General features: G+C 45.3%; 1 protein-coding gene across 1 annotated transcript in view; it reads right to left on the bottom strand.

Annotated features, from left to right (window-relative positions):
• The window catches only part of PRKG2 (protein kinase cGMP-dependent 2), a 138,936-nt gene extending 131,595 nt beyond the window's left edge, over nucleotides 1-7,341 (bottom strand). The window contains exon 1 of the mRNA XM_075352421.1: nucleotides 7,247-7,341. The gene's annotated coding sequence lies outside the window, so the exon portion shown is untranslated. The remainder of the gene's footprint in view (nucleotides 1-7,246) is intronic.
• Nucleotides 7,342-15,565: the final 8,224 nt, after the last annotated feature.

Raw genomic sequence — 15,565 nt, 5'->3', positions numbered from 1 at the left:
CCGGGAGCCTAGTCAACGGCAGCGGTGGTGCCCATCTATTCACCACAACCCGTGGGTGGCGTCACAAACTTAAAACCCCCCTAACAACTGTGGCCCCGGCCGTGGACCACCCCACCCTACATCGCCAGCAACCTCCCTTCAGAGCGACGTGACCCCCGGGTCCGTGAGGAGCTCGAGCCACCCACCGACGACTACGGATCCGAGCGGCTCGGCAGCCGGCCGGGCCCCGGGGTGGTACATGAACCACCTCTTTAAGTTCAACATTTTCACTAGTGACTACCCTAGTGACCTCATAACAACAGAAGACATGAATGTCATAGGGATTTTGGGATCAGTAGCATGGTGCTTAATAATTTAAATTGAACTTTTTTTGTGTGTAAAAATACACTTTAGTGTGAAATTAATAGGAGCTGTTTGTTAAAAATTACCTTTAAAGGGAACTTGTCAGGTCCAATATGCACCCAGGACCATGAGCAGTTCTGGGTGCATATTGCTAATCCCTGCCTAACCGTCCCTGTATACACTAGAATAGACAAAGGGATCTTTAGAAAAAGTATTTCTAAAGAACCTTTATGATATGCTAATGAGCACAGGAACTAGTTGCAAGGGCATAATTTTCCCTGACTAGTCCGCCCTCTTAGCATGTTAGCACACCCACAGGGGCACACATGGGCGTACTAACAAGCTATTCAATACCCAGCCTCATTAGCATGGACACACATACCTGTCTGCTGTCGTCGCCTCCAACGCTGGGTTTAGATTCAGTGTGCATGATCAGAAGTCACTGGTCTTTGAATAGCATGCTAGCACACGCACAGGGGCGTGCTAATATGTTAAGAGGGTGAACTAGTCGGGAGATACATATCGCCCTTGTGACTAGTCCCTCCGCTCATTAGATAATATAAAAGATCTTTAGAAATACTATACAGGGATGGTTAGACAGGGATTAGCAATATGCACCCAGAACTGCTTGTGGTTCTGGGTGTGTGGCGCCCCTGAGGCTTCAGTCGCTACAGGGTATTACATCTCACTTAAGATGCTGGTGTTTATCACTTACACAACACACACACTTTAGGTGCTTTCCCACTGGAACTGGGCTAGAGGTGGTCACCATAGCTTTCCCAACTACAAGTGAGTCATCAGGAAGGTGGGGGCAGCATTGGGGATGTGAGAGAACACACAAACATTGACCAGAGAACAGCTACAGACTCAGAAGAGTCAGGAACATGGTCACCGAGAGGAGTGCTTAAGAGCTCTCTTGGGACTAGCTAAAGGGAGTGCTTAAGAGCTCCTTCAGGGAGAGAGGAGAAGATTAGGAGGTTACCGGTGGAGCTGTGGAACATAGGAGCAACCATGGTCGCCAAGGGGAGAGCTTAATTGCTAGCTCGAGACCAGCGCAGTTCAGGGTCCAGAGCCCTGGGGTGGCGTACACTTCAAGTTTTGCCATCATAATCTGCTGGACAGGGGGATTCCACGTCTCTCTGCTCAACACAAGCGCCCGGGGCACAAAAGCGCATAGAATCAGGAGTCGTGATTATGGTCAGGCCTACCAAAGGATTCGAGCTGCCTGCTAAACGAGAAGGAAACTTATACACAGAACTATGGTCCCTGAGTAACTTCAAGTCATGAGGATCCACACTAAAGAGCACAGAAAGGAAGGTCTCACACTCAACAACAGCAGTGGTGGCCTTCAAACTATCCGGGATCGACTGGGGCCCATCACGGCAGAAACTGGCACTCCGAGGGTGATGACTTAACAGTGAGTAAAAGAAACCGCATCCACTGTGTCAGCTCATCATTGCCAGCGCCGTCGCCCCGCGCTCCGGCGCCACCGGCCACTAACACCCCTATCATCCTCCCTAGGGCCTAGCTCTACCTGTGGGGAGCCGAACCATCCAAGCTGCATTACCATCCGCCCCAGAGGACAGGACCTGCAGTGGCGGCCAATCCCTGGCCGCACACCACAGGTGGCGTCACGAGACAACTACTCCCAACATCCCCACCATCTTCCCCTTCATCCCTTCGTGGACACCTCGGGGCCATGAAGCCGGGCAAGGCCTCTGTGACATCCCCAAGACCTCTCTTCATCACTGGCCCGGTGACGAGTACGACCCCGGCCCCGTGGGGTGCTTCAGGTGCATATTGCACCTGACAGGTTCCCTTTAAGTATATAATGCTATAAAAACATTCATCTTACTGACCTACTTTGTAAAAGCTATTTTATTAAACATTTTTAGTTTCTTAATATAGTGGGTTCTGTGTTCAGACCCCCCTTCTCAGAGTATGGTCAGAGTATGGCTATGTTCACACTCAACATTTTTGCAGCATTTTTTCAGTTTTATGCAAACTAAAATTTGCTTTTTACAGTACCAGCAAAAGCTATGAGAGTTCAGAAATCTCATGCACATGCATGCTTTTTTCTGATTGAAATGGAAAGCTGCTGCGTCTTTGAAAGAAACTGCATTTTCCTTTTTATCAATGTTTTTTCCATCATTAAAAGCCATAAGAAAGTGCAAAACTGCAATCACAGCGGTTTTGCTGCGCTTTTGCTGCATTTTTGTTGCTTTTGTGGTAAATGAAACAAACTTTATTAAACATGTACTGTAGGTAAATGACATCAAAAATGCAGGAAAAAAAAAGCAACATAAATGCAGTAAAACCTGTTTTTTGGAAGCAGCTCTATTACTGCCAAGAGAGCAGGTCTCTGCTTCAGAAAAAAAGCAGTAAAAACACAACGTACGAATATAGCCTATAATTGGTTACAAAGAGTGTCTCTCCCTGGAGCTCCCGACCTGCCTGGCACAGACAGCCCAATTATGTGATTGAACATGTGTGTGTGTCCATGTGTGTGGTTGTACCTAGAATGCATGGATATAAAATATATGTGAAGATACATGTATGTGTATGTAAATGTATGTGCTCTCTACACATGTGTGCTGTGTGTGTATACATATGTGTGTGTGTGTGCTTAGCGTATACATGTGTGTATGTATGTGCTCTGTACACATGTGTGTATACATATGTGTGTATATGCTTGGTGTATACATGTGTGTATGTGCTCTGTGTATACATATATGTGTGCGTATGTGCTTGGTGTATATACTGTATGTGTGTGTGTGTCCCTGTGTGTGTCATTGTGCTTAGAATGTATGGATATAAAATATCTGCAAAGAGATATATGTGTCTATATGTGCTTTGTATACGTGTGTGTATGTGCTCGGCATATACATGTGGGTATGTATGTGCACTGTACACGTGTGTGTGTGTGTGTATGTATACATATGTGTTTATGTGCTCGGTGTATACATGTGTGTATGTGCTCTGTGTATACATATATGTATGTCTGTATGTGCTATGTGCATACATATATGTGTGTGTCTGTGATCGGTGTATACATGTGTATGTGCTTTGTGTATACATAATTGTGTGTGTATGTGCTCGGTGTATACATGTGTGTATGTGCTCGGTGTATACATACATGTGTGTCTGTATGTGCTATGTGCATACATATATGTGTGTGTCTGTGATCGGTGTATTCGTGTGCATGTGCTTTGTGTATGCATAATTGTGTGTGTATGTGCTCGGTGTATACATGTGTGTATGTGCTCGGTGTATACATATATGTGTGTATGTGCTCGGTGTATACATGTGTGTATGTGCTCAGTGTATACATGTGTGTATGTGCTCGGTGTATACATGTGTGTATGTGCTCTGTGTATACATATATGTATGTCTGTATGTGCTATGTGCATACATATATGTGTGTGTCTGTGATCGGTGTATACATGTGTATGTGCTTTGTGTATACATAATTGTGTGTGTATGTGCTCGGTGTATACATGTGTGTATGTGCTCGGTGTATACATACATGTGTGTCTGTATGTGCTATGTGCATACATATATGTGTGTGTCTGTGATCGGTGTATTCGTGTGCATGTGCTTTGTGTATGCATAAATGTGTGTGTATGTGCTCGGTGTATACATGTGTGTATGTGCTCGGTGTATACATATATGTGTGTATGTGCTCGGTGTATACATATATGTGTGTATGCATAAATGTGTGTGTATGTGCTCGGTGTATACATGTGTGTATGTGCTCGGTGTATACATGTGTGTATGTGCTCAGTGTATACATATATGTGTGTATGTGCTCGGTGTATACATATATGTGTGTATGCATAAATGTGTGTGTATGTGCTCGGTGTATACATGTGTGTATGTGCTCGGTGTATACATGTGTGTATGTGCTCAGTGTATACATATATGTGTGTATGTGCTCGGTGTATACATATATGTGTGTATGCATAAATGTGTGTGTATGTGCTCGGTGTATACATGTGTGTATGTGCTCGGTGTATACATGTGTGTATGTGCTCAGTGTATACATATATGTGTGTATGTGCTCGGTGTATACATGTGTGTATGTGCTCAGTGTATACATATATGTGTGTATGTGCTCGGTGTATACATGTGTGTATGTGCTCGGTGTATATACATGTGTGTATGTGCTCGGTGTATACATGCGTGTGTATACACGTCTGTGTGTAACATACTGTGTTTGTGTCATAAACGCTGCTCATTCATCAGGTGATTGGAGTGTTTATGGCGGAACAAAAATCATTGTTCTCAGCAGCATATCGCTCAATGCAATCTGCAGATGTCCCGCTGATAACATGATACTGTAGGGGACACATTGATCTTCTAGTGATCATTCCGTGACTTTCATTCCTCCTAAAGCGGGCTTTACACGCTACGACATCGCTAATGCGGAGTCGTTGGGGTCACGGATTTTGTGACGCACATCCGGCCGCATTAGCGATGCCGTTGCGTGTGACACCGATAAGCGATTTTGCATCGTTGCAAAACCGTGCAAAATCGCTAATCGGCGACACGGGGGTCCATTCCCAATTATCGTTACTGCAGCAGTAACGAGGTTGTTCGTCGTTCCTGCGGCAGCACACATCGCTGCATGTGACACCGCAGGAGCGAGGAAGCTCTCCCTACCTGCCTCCCGGCCGCTATGAGGAAGGAAGGAGGTGGGCAGGATGTTACGTCCCGCTCATCTCCGCCCCTCCGCTGCTATTGGGCGGCGGTTCAGTGACGCTTCAGTAACGTCGCTGTGACGCCGCACGGACCGCCCCCTTAGAAAGGAGGCGGTTCGCCGGTCACAGCGACGTCGCCGGACAGGTAAGTATGTGTGACGGGTCTGGGCGATGTTGTGCGGCACGGGCAGCGATATGCCCGTGTCGCGCAACAGATGGGGGCGGGTACCCACACTAGCGATATCGGGACCGATATCGCAGCGTGTAAAGTAGCCTTAATCCTGTGTAAAGAGATTGTAAACAAGCACTGAAGTACATAATATTGTCAATTGCGCTCATTTACCAGAGCATGTAAGTTTAGGTTAATGTTTGTGTGTGATGGTGTAATATGTACTCTAAAACTTTGTCCAGGCTCCCACTGTGTCTAAAACCAGCCCTGGTAACGCTACTTGAAATATGGTTATTATATTGCAATAGTTTATCCAGGAACATTGTCAGCTTCTGGTATGACAACCCTGGAGGAGCAGGTATCAGTTCTCCCTTGTGTCACTTCACAGGGGTATAAATAGAATATTGCCCCTGATTTTACATTAGTTCTATTACATTTATCCATCCATCCATCCATCTATGCACTCATCCATGTTTTTATATTAGCTCTATCACATTTATCCATCCATTCATCCATCCATCTATCTATGTGTTTATCCATGTTTTTTATATTAACTCTATTACACCCATCCATCCCTCCATCCATCCATCCATCCATCCATCTATCTATGTGTTTATCCATGTTTTTTATATTAACTCTATTACACCCATCCATCCCTCCATCCATCCATCCATCCATCCATCTATCTATGTGTTTATCCATGTTTTTTATATTAACTCTATTACACCCATCCATCCCTCCATCCATCCATTCATTCATCCATCCATCCATCTATCTATGTGTTTATCCATGTTTTTTATATTAACTCTATTACACCCATCCATCCATCCATCCATCCATCCATCCATCCATCTATGCACTCATCCATGTTTTTATATTAGCTCTATCACATTTATCCATCCATTCATCCATCCATCTATCTATGTGTTTATCCATGTTTTTTATATTAACTCTATTACACCCATCCATCCATCCATCCATCCATCTATGCACTCATCCATGTTTTTATATTAGCTCTATCACATTTATCCATCCATTCATCCATCCATCTATCTATGTGTTTATCCATGTTTTTTATATTAACTCTATTACACCCATCCATCCCTCCATCCATCCATCCATCCATCCATCTATCTATGTGTTTATCCATGTTTTTTATATTAACTCTATTACACCCATCCATCCATCCATCCATCCATCCATCCATCCATCCATCCATCCATCTATGCACTCATCCATGTTTTTATATTAGCTCTATCACATTTATCCATCCATTCATCCATCCATCTATCTATGTGTTTATCCATGTTTTTTATATTAACTCTATTACACCCATCCATCCATCCATCCATCCATCCATCTATGCACTCATCCATGTTTTAATATTAGCTCTATCACATTTATCCATCCATCCATCTATGTGTTTATCCATGTTTTTTATATTAACTCTATTACACCCATCCATCCATCCATCCATCTATGTATTTATCCATGTTTTTATATTAGCTCTATAACATTTATCCATCCATCCATCCATCCATCCATCCTTTAAAGCAGGACTGCTGACATATCAAATACATCCAATTTATCTAATGGTTATTGCAGTGAACTACATACCAAACTAAAGAGTTTGTGTGTATATATATATATATCCAGTGATTACTCGCACAATGTGAATAATAACAAGAATGGAAAATATTTTACAATGCACAAAGCATGCATACAAATACTTAATTTGTTAAATCAATTGATTTTGCAGTAAATAATTAGTAATGTCCTTTGTACACAAGAAAGTTTCCAATCCTAGTTTTCTAGGTGTAAACAGGGGTTGTTATTACTTGGTGATCAGTTACCACAGTGTAGACGTGCTGGGTAGAATAGTAAGACATTATCTGCCATATTCCTTGTAATATATGGCCATTTACTTTTTCCAAGCTCGGCCCCTTTGCCCTGGCAGTGGACAGCTCCTCCACTGACAATGACCCCAGTGCACCTGACTTATCCTAGGAGCCGGCAGCCATCCTGCCACACTCACCTCCTGTGGTGCTTCCCTGCAAGTCCTGTGTGGGCATCAGATGAAGCCTCTCAGTGTCATCACTCTTCCCTCAGGGCACAGTCTGACAGAAGCAATGATTCCTCCCTGTGTAACACATGGAGCACTGTCACCACTGCTCTATCACCTCCCTCCCCCTGTGAAGACACCCCTGGCTGGGAGGTGGCAGCTCTGGGTGTGCTACACCATTGTCACCCATGGGAGCTGAATAGATGAGAAGCTGGTGGGATTAGGAAAAAGCTGAGGTATCTTGTCCTGCTACAAACAAGAAGCGCTTTCTCATCCTGGCAGTAACAAGGCCCTTGTGTGAGATATTATTATTTCTCTAATATGTACTACGTATTTTTATATTTGGATTAATAGCTGATAGAAAGCAGTACTACTATATAAGTGGGTTTACCTATCATTCCAAAATAAAAAGGGGTATTCCCATCTCCAAGACCCTATCCCAATATGTAGTACGTGCAATAATAATATTAGCAAATACCTCCAATTAGTTCTCCTGATATAGTCATGTCTTTTACCTCATGTGCAGGGCATTGCAGCTTAGGTATCCATGGTTACAACCACAAGCAACTAACGAACTCACTAAATGCGTGGTCATAACCATGGATACCTAAACTGCAATGCCCTGCACATGAGTTAAGAGACATCAGGATTCAGGAAAACTATACTACATTTCTAATTGGAGATATTTTTTATTATTATTATTATTATTATTATTATTATGACACCTACTACATATTGGGATAGGATCTTGGAGATGGGAATACCCCTTTAATTCCTCATATTCCTTACATTTTATCAACTAAGTCATGTCCCCCAGATTATAGGCTGCTGTAAGTGATATTTATTACAGTCCTGCAATTTAGTAGAGGAACTCTGCCTCTTCCAAAGAGCATGCTTCCAAGATTAGCTCTGTATAATAAAAGGTTAATAGGGACAAAGTCAGAAGTTTACATACACTTAGAATGAAATCATTAAACCTGATATTTATCCCCTCCACAGATTCCATTGTGAACTAACTAAAGTCTAAAGGGGGCTTTACACGCAGCGACATCACTAGCGATGTTGCTTGTGAAAGCACCCGCCCCCGTCACGGGCAAATTGCTGCCTGTAGCGCACAATATCGCTAGGATGCGTCACACATACTTACCTTCCTAGCGACGTCGCTGTGGCTGGTGAACAGCCTCTTTTCTAAGGGGGCGGTGCGTGCGGTGTCACAGCGACGTCACATGGCAGGCGTCCAATAGAAGCGGAGGGGCGGAGAGCAGCCACATGAAAGACACGCCTACCTCGTTGCCGGAGGACACAGGAACGCTGTTGTTCGTCGTTCCCGGGGTGTCACATGTAGCGATGTGTGCTGCCTCAGGAACGACGAACAACCTGCGTCCCAAATGAGCAACGGCATTTGGGAAATGGACGACGTGTCAACAATCAATGATTTGGTAAGTATTTTGCATTGTTAGCGGTTGCTCGTACGTGTCACACGCAACGACATCGCTAACGAGGCCGGATGTGCGTCACGAATTCCATGACCCCCAACGACATCTCGTTTGTGATGTCATTGCGTGTAGCGGGGCCTTAAGCAAGCAAAGTCATTTTTCCTTCAAATGTTGACAAACAAATCATTTAATTTAGAATCTGATTATATCAAAATACCAGTGGCTCAGAAACATACATACATCATTTTGACTTTGTCTTTAAAAAGGCTCCGTCACCAGGTTTTTGCCACCTAACCTGAGAACAGCATAATGTAGGGGCAGAGATCCTGATTCCAGCGATGTGTCACTTACTGGGTTGCTTAGTGTAGTTTTGATAAAATTACTGTTGAATCAACAGTAGATTATCAATACAGGACTACTTGGCATGCTGCAGGTAGATAAATCAATTATGCGAACCTCCCATTGTATTACGATGTGTATTGCTAGGTGTGATGTAACTTACCTGTCTCTGGATATTTTGTTTACAGCTTGAAATCTAGCCAATAAGAGCCCAGTCTTATCCACCAATCGTGAAGACCCCAATGGTCTGAATGGAGAGCTCAGGGGTATAAGAAGGAGGACTGTCCATTTCCCAGGTAGACTCTTGCTACATGCTACCAATCTAGGACCTGCGGATCCGATTGGCAAGCCATAACCGAACCTGGATTATAATACTACATGGACTTCAGCATCGAATGCAAGAATTCTTCTGAGGTATCAAAGACTACCTAAGGAAGGAATCCAGCTTGGGACAATCCAGTCACCTGACTAGAGGCTTTGCGGTCCTCAGACAGATTCCTAAATCTGCGTTATTCCATTCTTGGTGGGTGCCCGCCGAAAGCGGGGTGCTGCTGGTTTGGAGTAAGTAGCCCTGGAAGCTCTGAGGTACGGACATTCTATTCCCTGGTGAGCCAGCGGAAGGGTGAGAAACTGTTGCCGGTTACATTCTGTGGTTTCGCTGGTTATGTGCTATGTGCCGTTAATTGTTTGGGGATCAGATAAAGTCTTAATATTGTGATTCCCTCACCCTGTGTTGTCTGAGTAGTGTTCCACCCACAGTTAAGGAGGTCGGGCGTTCAGTTGAGAAGAGCCCTGGGCCACACTGTCTTTCTAAAGGTGGCCGGGCCAGCGGATGAGAGCACCTACTGACCCCCGTGTCTCCACAATTGGTGGCAGCGGTGGGATTCTACTCAGCCTGGTTTATCCAGGGGAGCTGCAGAGGGCTGGTGTCCGTGGACACCGTCCAGGGCTCAACAACCAGGAAGGCATATAAGCATACCTAGCAGGACATAGGGGACGCATTCAGGTTTTGGACGCTGCCATGTCCAACCCCACCAGCTCAGCCATGAGACAAGGATCGGAGAGGAGTTACGACCGCAGCAGTAAATGGATGCTACAGGATCAGTGCCAGATGCGAAAGATTGAATACAGGAATAATGACACTCAGTCGGACTTGATCCAGAAATTGGTCCATTGGGAGACCCAGAATGATGCAGAGGATGATGAGGACACCGCCGATGTGGTACCAGAGGATGTAAACTGTGTGTCTCATCCTGGATCCAGTGACAGTCTGGAAACAAACCAAGCCCACGCAGACCGAGTCAGGGAATTGTTGGCTGCATTGGGACCTAAAGCTTCAAGAGAAGAAAGGGCTGGAGTTCTGCAATTCTTGTTGGCAGTTCCAATTTCCTTACCACCAGCACCTACCTCCAGCATACACCACCACCAAGGAAGTCATCTTCACTACAGGGACGTGCCAGTGTTTAATGATTCCAGCACTGAGATAGATGAACACTTGCAAAACTTTGAGGTGCTAATGCGTATGCACCAGGTGCCCACAGCTGAGTGGTCCAAATACCTGTGGACAAGCTTGCCTGTCCGGGCCTAGGAGACTGTCCAATCACTTGGGCCTCAGGACTGCGTGGACTACGAAATTATTAAGGGCACTTTGTTTGCCCTTTTTACCATAACACCTGAGAGTCATCGTACTAAGTTCCGGACTATGTCTCGCCAGGGTGTCTCGTACGTCGAATTTGGCAGTCAACTCCGACGACACTGTAATCGCTGGCTCGATGGTCGGGCTGCCCACTCTGCTACTGCCCTCCAGGATGTGATAGTGCTCGAACAGCTGCTGGAGAAGATGGACCCGGAAATCCGAGAATGGGTAGCTGACAGGAAGCCCGACACCCCAGAGCAAGTAGCGCGATTGGCTGACGAATTTACAGCCAACCGACCCAGCTAGAGGCCCGATAGGCCCACTGATCCCAGGAGGTCCCTCAACCATGGATCCCAGTGATCTCCAGACTCCCGTGCTGGACTAACTCATTACCCCTCAGAAGCCCCAACAAGACAAAGGTTCACCAACAGGGCCGGTGACGTGTCTAACCCACGGAGCTGTTATACATGTGGGAGCCTTGGACACATGGCCAAATAGTGTCTTCAAAGTCAAGGTCCCATGCCTGGAGCCCATCTGCCAGTCCAACCAGTCAACATATGCCGAGATGAATCAACGAGACCTGAGGAATGCTACTCCCGAGAAACACCAATAGGTGAGGAAGTGGCTTACCCAGTCCACACTCTATGACAGGCCGGACACTGTAAACCAGCCAACCTCCATTGCCACATCCAGACGGTCAAGGTTGGTGATATACAGGCTCAGGGACTTCGAGACACTGGATATTCCATCACCCTGGTCAGCCCAGATATTGTTCCCACCGAACATCATTTACCTGGCCACCAAGTGACCATCTCCCTTGCTGGGGGCCAGCGCTTGAACATCCCTCTGGCACAAGTGCAGTTGGATTGGGGAACTAACCAAGGAGAGGTTGAAGTGGGGCTCATGGACGGCCTCCCCACCCCTGTTATTTTGGAAAATGACCTAGGACAAGGACTATCTAGCCAGTTTGTCACTGACATCACCCACAGCCAGGTCAAACACCATCCTGGTGCAGGTCTTTCTACCAACCCTTCCGAGGAGAACCCTCCTCCTCAATCTTCAGCCTCCTTCTCGGAGCCATCAAATGTGAGTACATCAGACCCAACTGTGGCCATTGACTGGGGGGGAGATAGATTGTAAGGAATTCAGGGAAGCCCAACTGACAGACCCCACCGTAGAGCTTATCCGTAGAGCGGTCGCCCAACCTGGGGGAGGAAATCAGGGGGAGGTGTATAGATGGGAAAAAGGCCTTTTATATCGGGGAAAGCTCGCATCCTGCCCAGAAAATCCCTGGACCCGTACATCAGCTTGTGGTACCCCAGCAATACTGACCCTAACTATTGCGTTTAGCTCATGATGTTACTGTAGCTTGGCACATGGGGGCCAAAAAGATCGGGCCTGCCTGTTGCACAGTTTTTTCTCGCCAAAGGTCACTCAAGAAGTGCAAAAATACAGAGCCTCTTACCCAGTGTGTCAATGTATGGGGGGAGCCCCATGTCATGACCCACTCCAACCCACGCCCTTGATAGGAGAACCCTCCTCTTCAATCTTCAGCCTCCTCCTTAGAGCCATCCAATGGCAAGAACCATGCAAACGCGGATGGGCTTTCTCGACAGGTGGAGAAGGATGATCGGAAACCTATCATGTCTGCTAATATTAAGAAGGGGAGGAATGTGATGATGACATGGACTCTGTCAGTGCCTAGCATGGGTTTAATTTCTTAAAATTCAGCCAGACATGAAGATAGTCTGTTTATAGACAGGGGATAAACCCCTCATTATTTTTACAAGACTCTTGTTGACTCATGAATTTACCTTGGCTAATGAAGGCCAGACACCCAGATAAATCAATTATGCAAACCTTCCATTGTATTACATGTGTATTGCTAGGTGTGATGTAACTGCTGTCTCTCCCTCATCTCTGGATATTGTGTATACGGCTTGAAATCTAGCCAATAAGAGATGTAAGAAGGGGGACTGTCCATTGCCCGGGTAGACTCTTGCTACATGCTACCAATCTAGGACCTGCGGATCCGATTGGCAAGCCATAACTGAACCTGGATTATAATAATATATGGACATCAGCATCGAATGCAAGGATTTGGCTGAGATATCAAAGACTACCTAAGGAAGGAATCCAGCTTGGGACAATCCAGTCACCTGACTAAAGGCTTTGCGATCCTCAAACAGCTTCCTAAATCTGTGTTATTCCATTCTTGGTGGGTGCCCGCCGAAAGTGGGGAGCTGCTGGTTTGGAGTAAGTAGCACTGGAAGCTCTGAGGCACGGACATTCTAATCCCTGGTGAGCCAATTGTTGCCAGTTACATTCTGTGGTTTCGCTGGTTATGTGCTATGTACCGTTAATTGTTTGGGGATCCAATAAAGTCTTAATATTGTGATTCTCTCACCCTGTGTTCTCTGAGTAGTGTTCCACCCATGGTTAAGGAGGTCGGGCGTTCAGTTGGGATGAGCCCTGGGCCATGCTCTCTTTCTAAAGGCGGCCGAGCCAGCGGACGAGAGCACCCACTGACCCCCGTGTCTCCACACTGTGCACAACCTCATACTGGAGAATCGACAAATTTCAGCTAAAGGAATAGCAGACATCATGGGGATTTCCCGTGAACGTGTTTGTGTCATTATCCATGAACATTTAGACATGAGGAAGCTATCTTCAAAGTGGGTCCTCATATGTTTGACAACAGATCAGAGAAGCATGTGAAAGAAGTGAAAACTTCCTGGTCCATTTGTCAGCATTTGCAGACTAATAAGAACTTCCTGGATCGACTGGTCACTATGGATGAGACCTGGATTTATTTTTATGACCCTGAAAACAAGGAGCAGTCAAAAGAGTGGATGCACAGTGGTTCTGGTCATCCAAAGACGTCCAGGGTGCAAAAATCAGCCACTAAGGTGATGGCGTCTGTGTTCTGGGATAAGGCGGGCATGCTACTTGTGGACTACCTTCAAAAGGGTTCCACTATTAATGCAAGATATTACATTGAATGTTTGGACCAAATCTGAAGAAACACATCAAGGGTACCAAGGGTACCAAATTTCACACCATTTCTGATGCCATGGCTGCTACAAACGCCTGGTTTGAGGCACAACCGAAATCCTTCTTTTGCTACAGAACTTGGAATACTGATGTAAGAAGTGTGTTAACATCAGTGGAGAGTGTGTGGAATAAATGTAAAGTTTCATCATCATCCTATCCCATTTTTTTCTGGGTAAAGCCAAGGACTTGAAATGTTGCTTACTAAGTAAAGAAACGAAACCTGTCATTTAAATTGGCTTTCTTTTCTGGATGGCTAATTGATTGGCTGCAGCGGTAATGCACGCAGTCAACATGATATCATCACCGCAGCTAAGACACAGAGCCAAGCAGTGGCAGAGAGTAAACATTGGACCCCAGTGGGAAATTACCTGCTGTTTTTTATTTGAGGTATTTTGCTTAGCAGTTGCTTTTCAATACAACACTTTTTACGAATTGCAGTCAATGGCAAAGGAACGTGATTTGGCAGGCATAAAAGATGTATATGTGTGAGGTCTTGGTTCTGTGGAACATCTGACATGATCCTGCTAAAATGCCCAAATGTGATGTATGAAGATGGACTTACTGTGCACATTTCCCCTTGAAGACACCAATTGCATTATTGTTGTGTAATGTAAAATGTAATGTGTATTATGTTGTGTGTTATTGTGTAATGTAATTAATTTTAATGTTTTGCACTGTACTGTGACAATGCTGTGTTCTGCCCAGCAACAGGCAGTGAGTTGGGAAAGAAAGAGTTAAGGCGTCGGACTAGCCCAGGGTGGGAGGGGCTAGTGAAGGGACAGAGGACAGTTTCCTGTCAGAAGTTCAGATAGGGCCCAGTGTGTCACAGAGTCAGACTTAAGGTCTTGGTAGATGACAAGGCAACATGATGTGGGTGTGTATGAAGTGAGAGGAGAGAGGAGACCTGTGCGATAGATAGCATGATCCAGAGTATAGAGACAGAGAGAGGTGACCGAAACACAAAGTGATCTATTGGAGTGACCGAGTGAGACTGTCCTTAGATAGGACACCTAGCAGAGAGGTCCTAAGCAGCTTACAACTCTTAAAGGTAGTGCGCAAAGACAGAATGGAACATGAGACAGAGTGGGTGCTCCGGGCGAGAGTTTTGTAAGTGACCGAGAGCTTGGCGCTAAAGTCCAGCCATATTGGCAATATATCTCCTTTACGAGGAGAGTAAGATGTGGGTGAAAAAAATGTCTCTCATGAACTGTACTGTGATATTGATCTCGGTGGTGGTGAACCAAGCAGGACTGTTGAAGACAGGAACAAGTGAGAAGGAAGGAGTAGAGAGACCTTTTTTGGAGATATACTCTGTGCTGATAAAGAAACGTGTGAGAAGTTATGTAAGCCCCTATCTCATATATATAGTTGCCATAAAATGAATGTGCAGTAAAGAAACATTTTTAAAGAACTGATGGTCTATAGTGAACTGGTTGACAGCTAATACTGGCTCACCAAAGTCAACCGTACCACCCTCACGACACAAGTCCACACACCCAGCCAGAACCCCATGTTTCATCTAGCGTGCCGTGGCATGAGAACAGCAACTTGCCCACGACTATCACCTCGCGCCATGTTACAATGTAATAGGTATTATTCACCAATTCACCCAATTTGTTTCACAATTATGTAAATGGCCTCGAAACTAGTAACTAAAAGCTGAAAGCATCAACACATGTCAGTGATGCAGATATTAAAACGACGGCACATAATTCAGCACCTGATTTAAGTGATGTCACGTTTTTACCAGTAATGTCATTGGCCAGAAGGAATCTCTGGGGCTTTACTACAGCTTATAAAAGATAAGTCTGTTTATTTAGCTGTATT

Source organism: Anomaloglossus baeobatrachus, chromosome 1, assembly GCF_048569485.1.
Source record: "Anomaloglossus baeobatrachus isolate aAnoBae1 chromosome 1, aAnoBae1.hap1, whole genome shotgun sequence".
Classification (NCBI taxonomy): Eukaryota; Metazoa; Chordata; class Amphibia; order Anura; family Aromobatidae; genus Anomaloglossus; species Anomaloglossus baeobatrachus.
The sequence above is the reverse complement of the archived record's forward strand: the minus strand, read 5'-3'. Positions and strand labels throughout refer to the sequence as shown.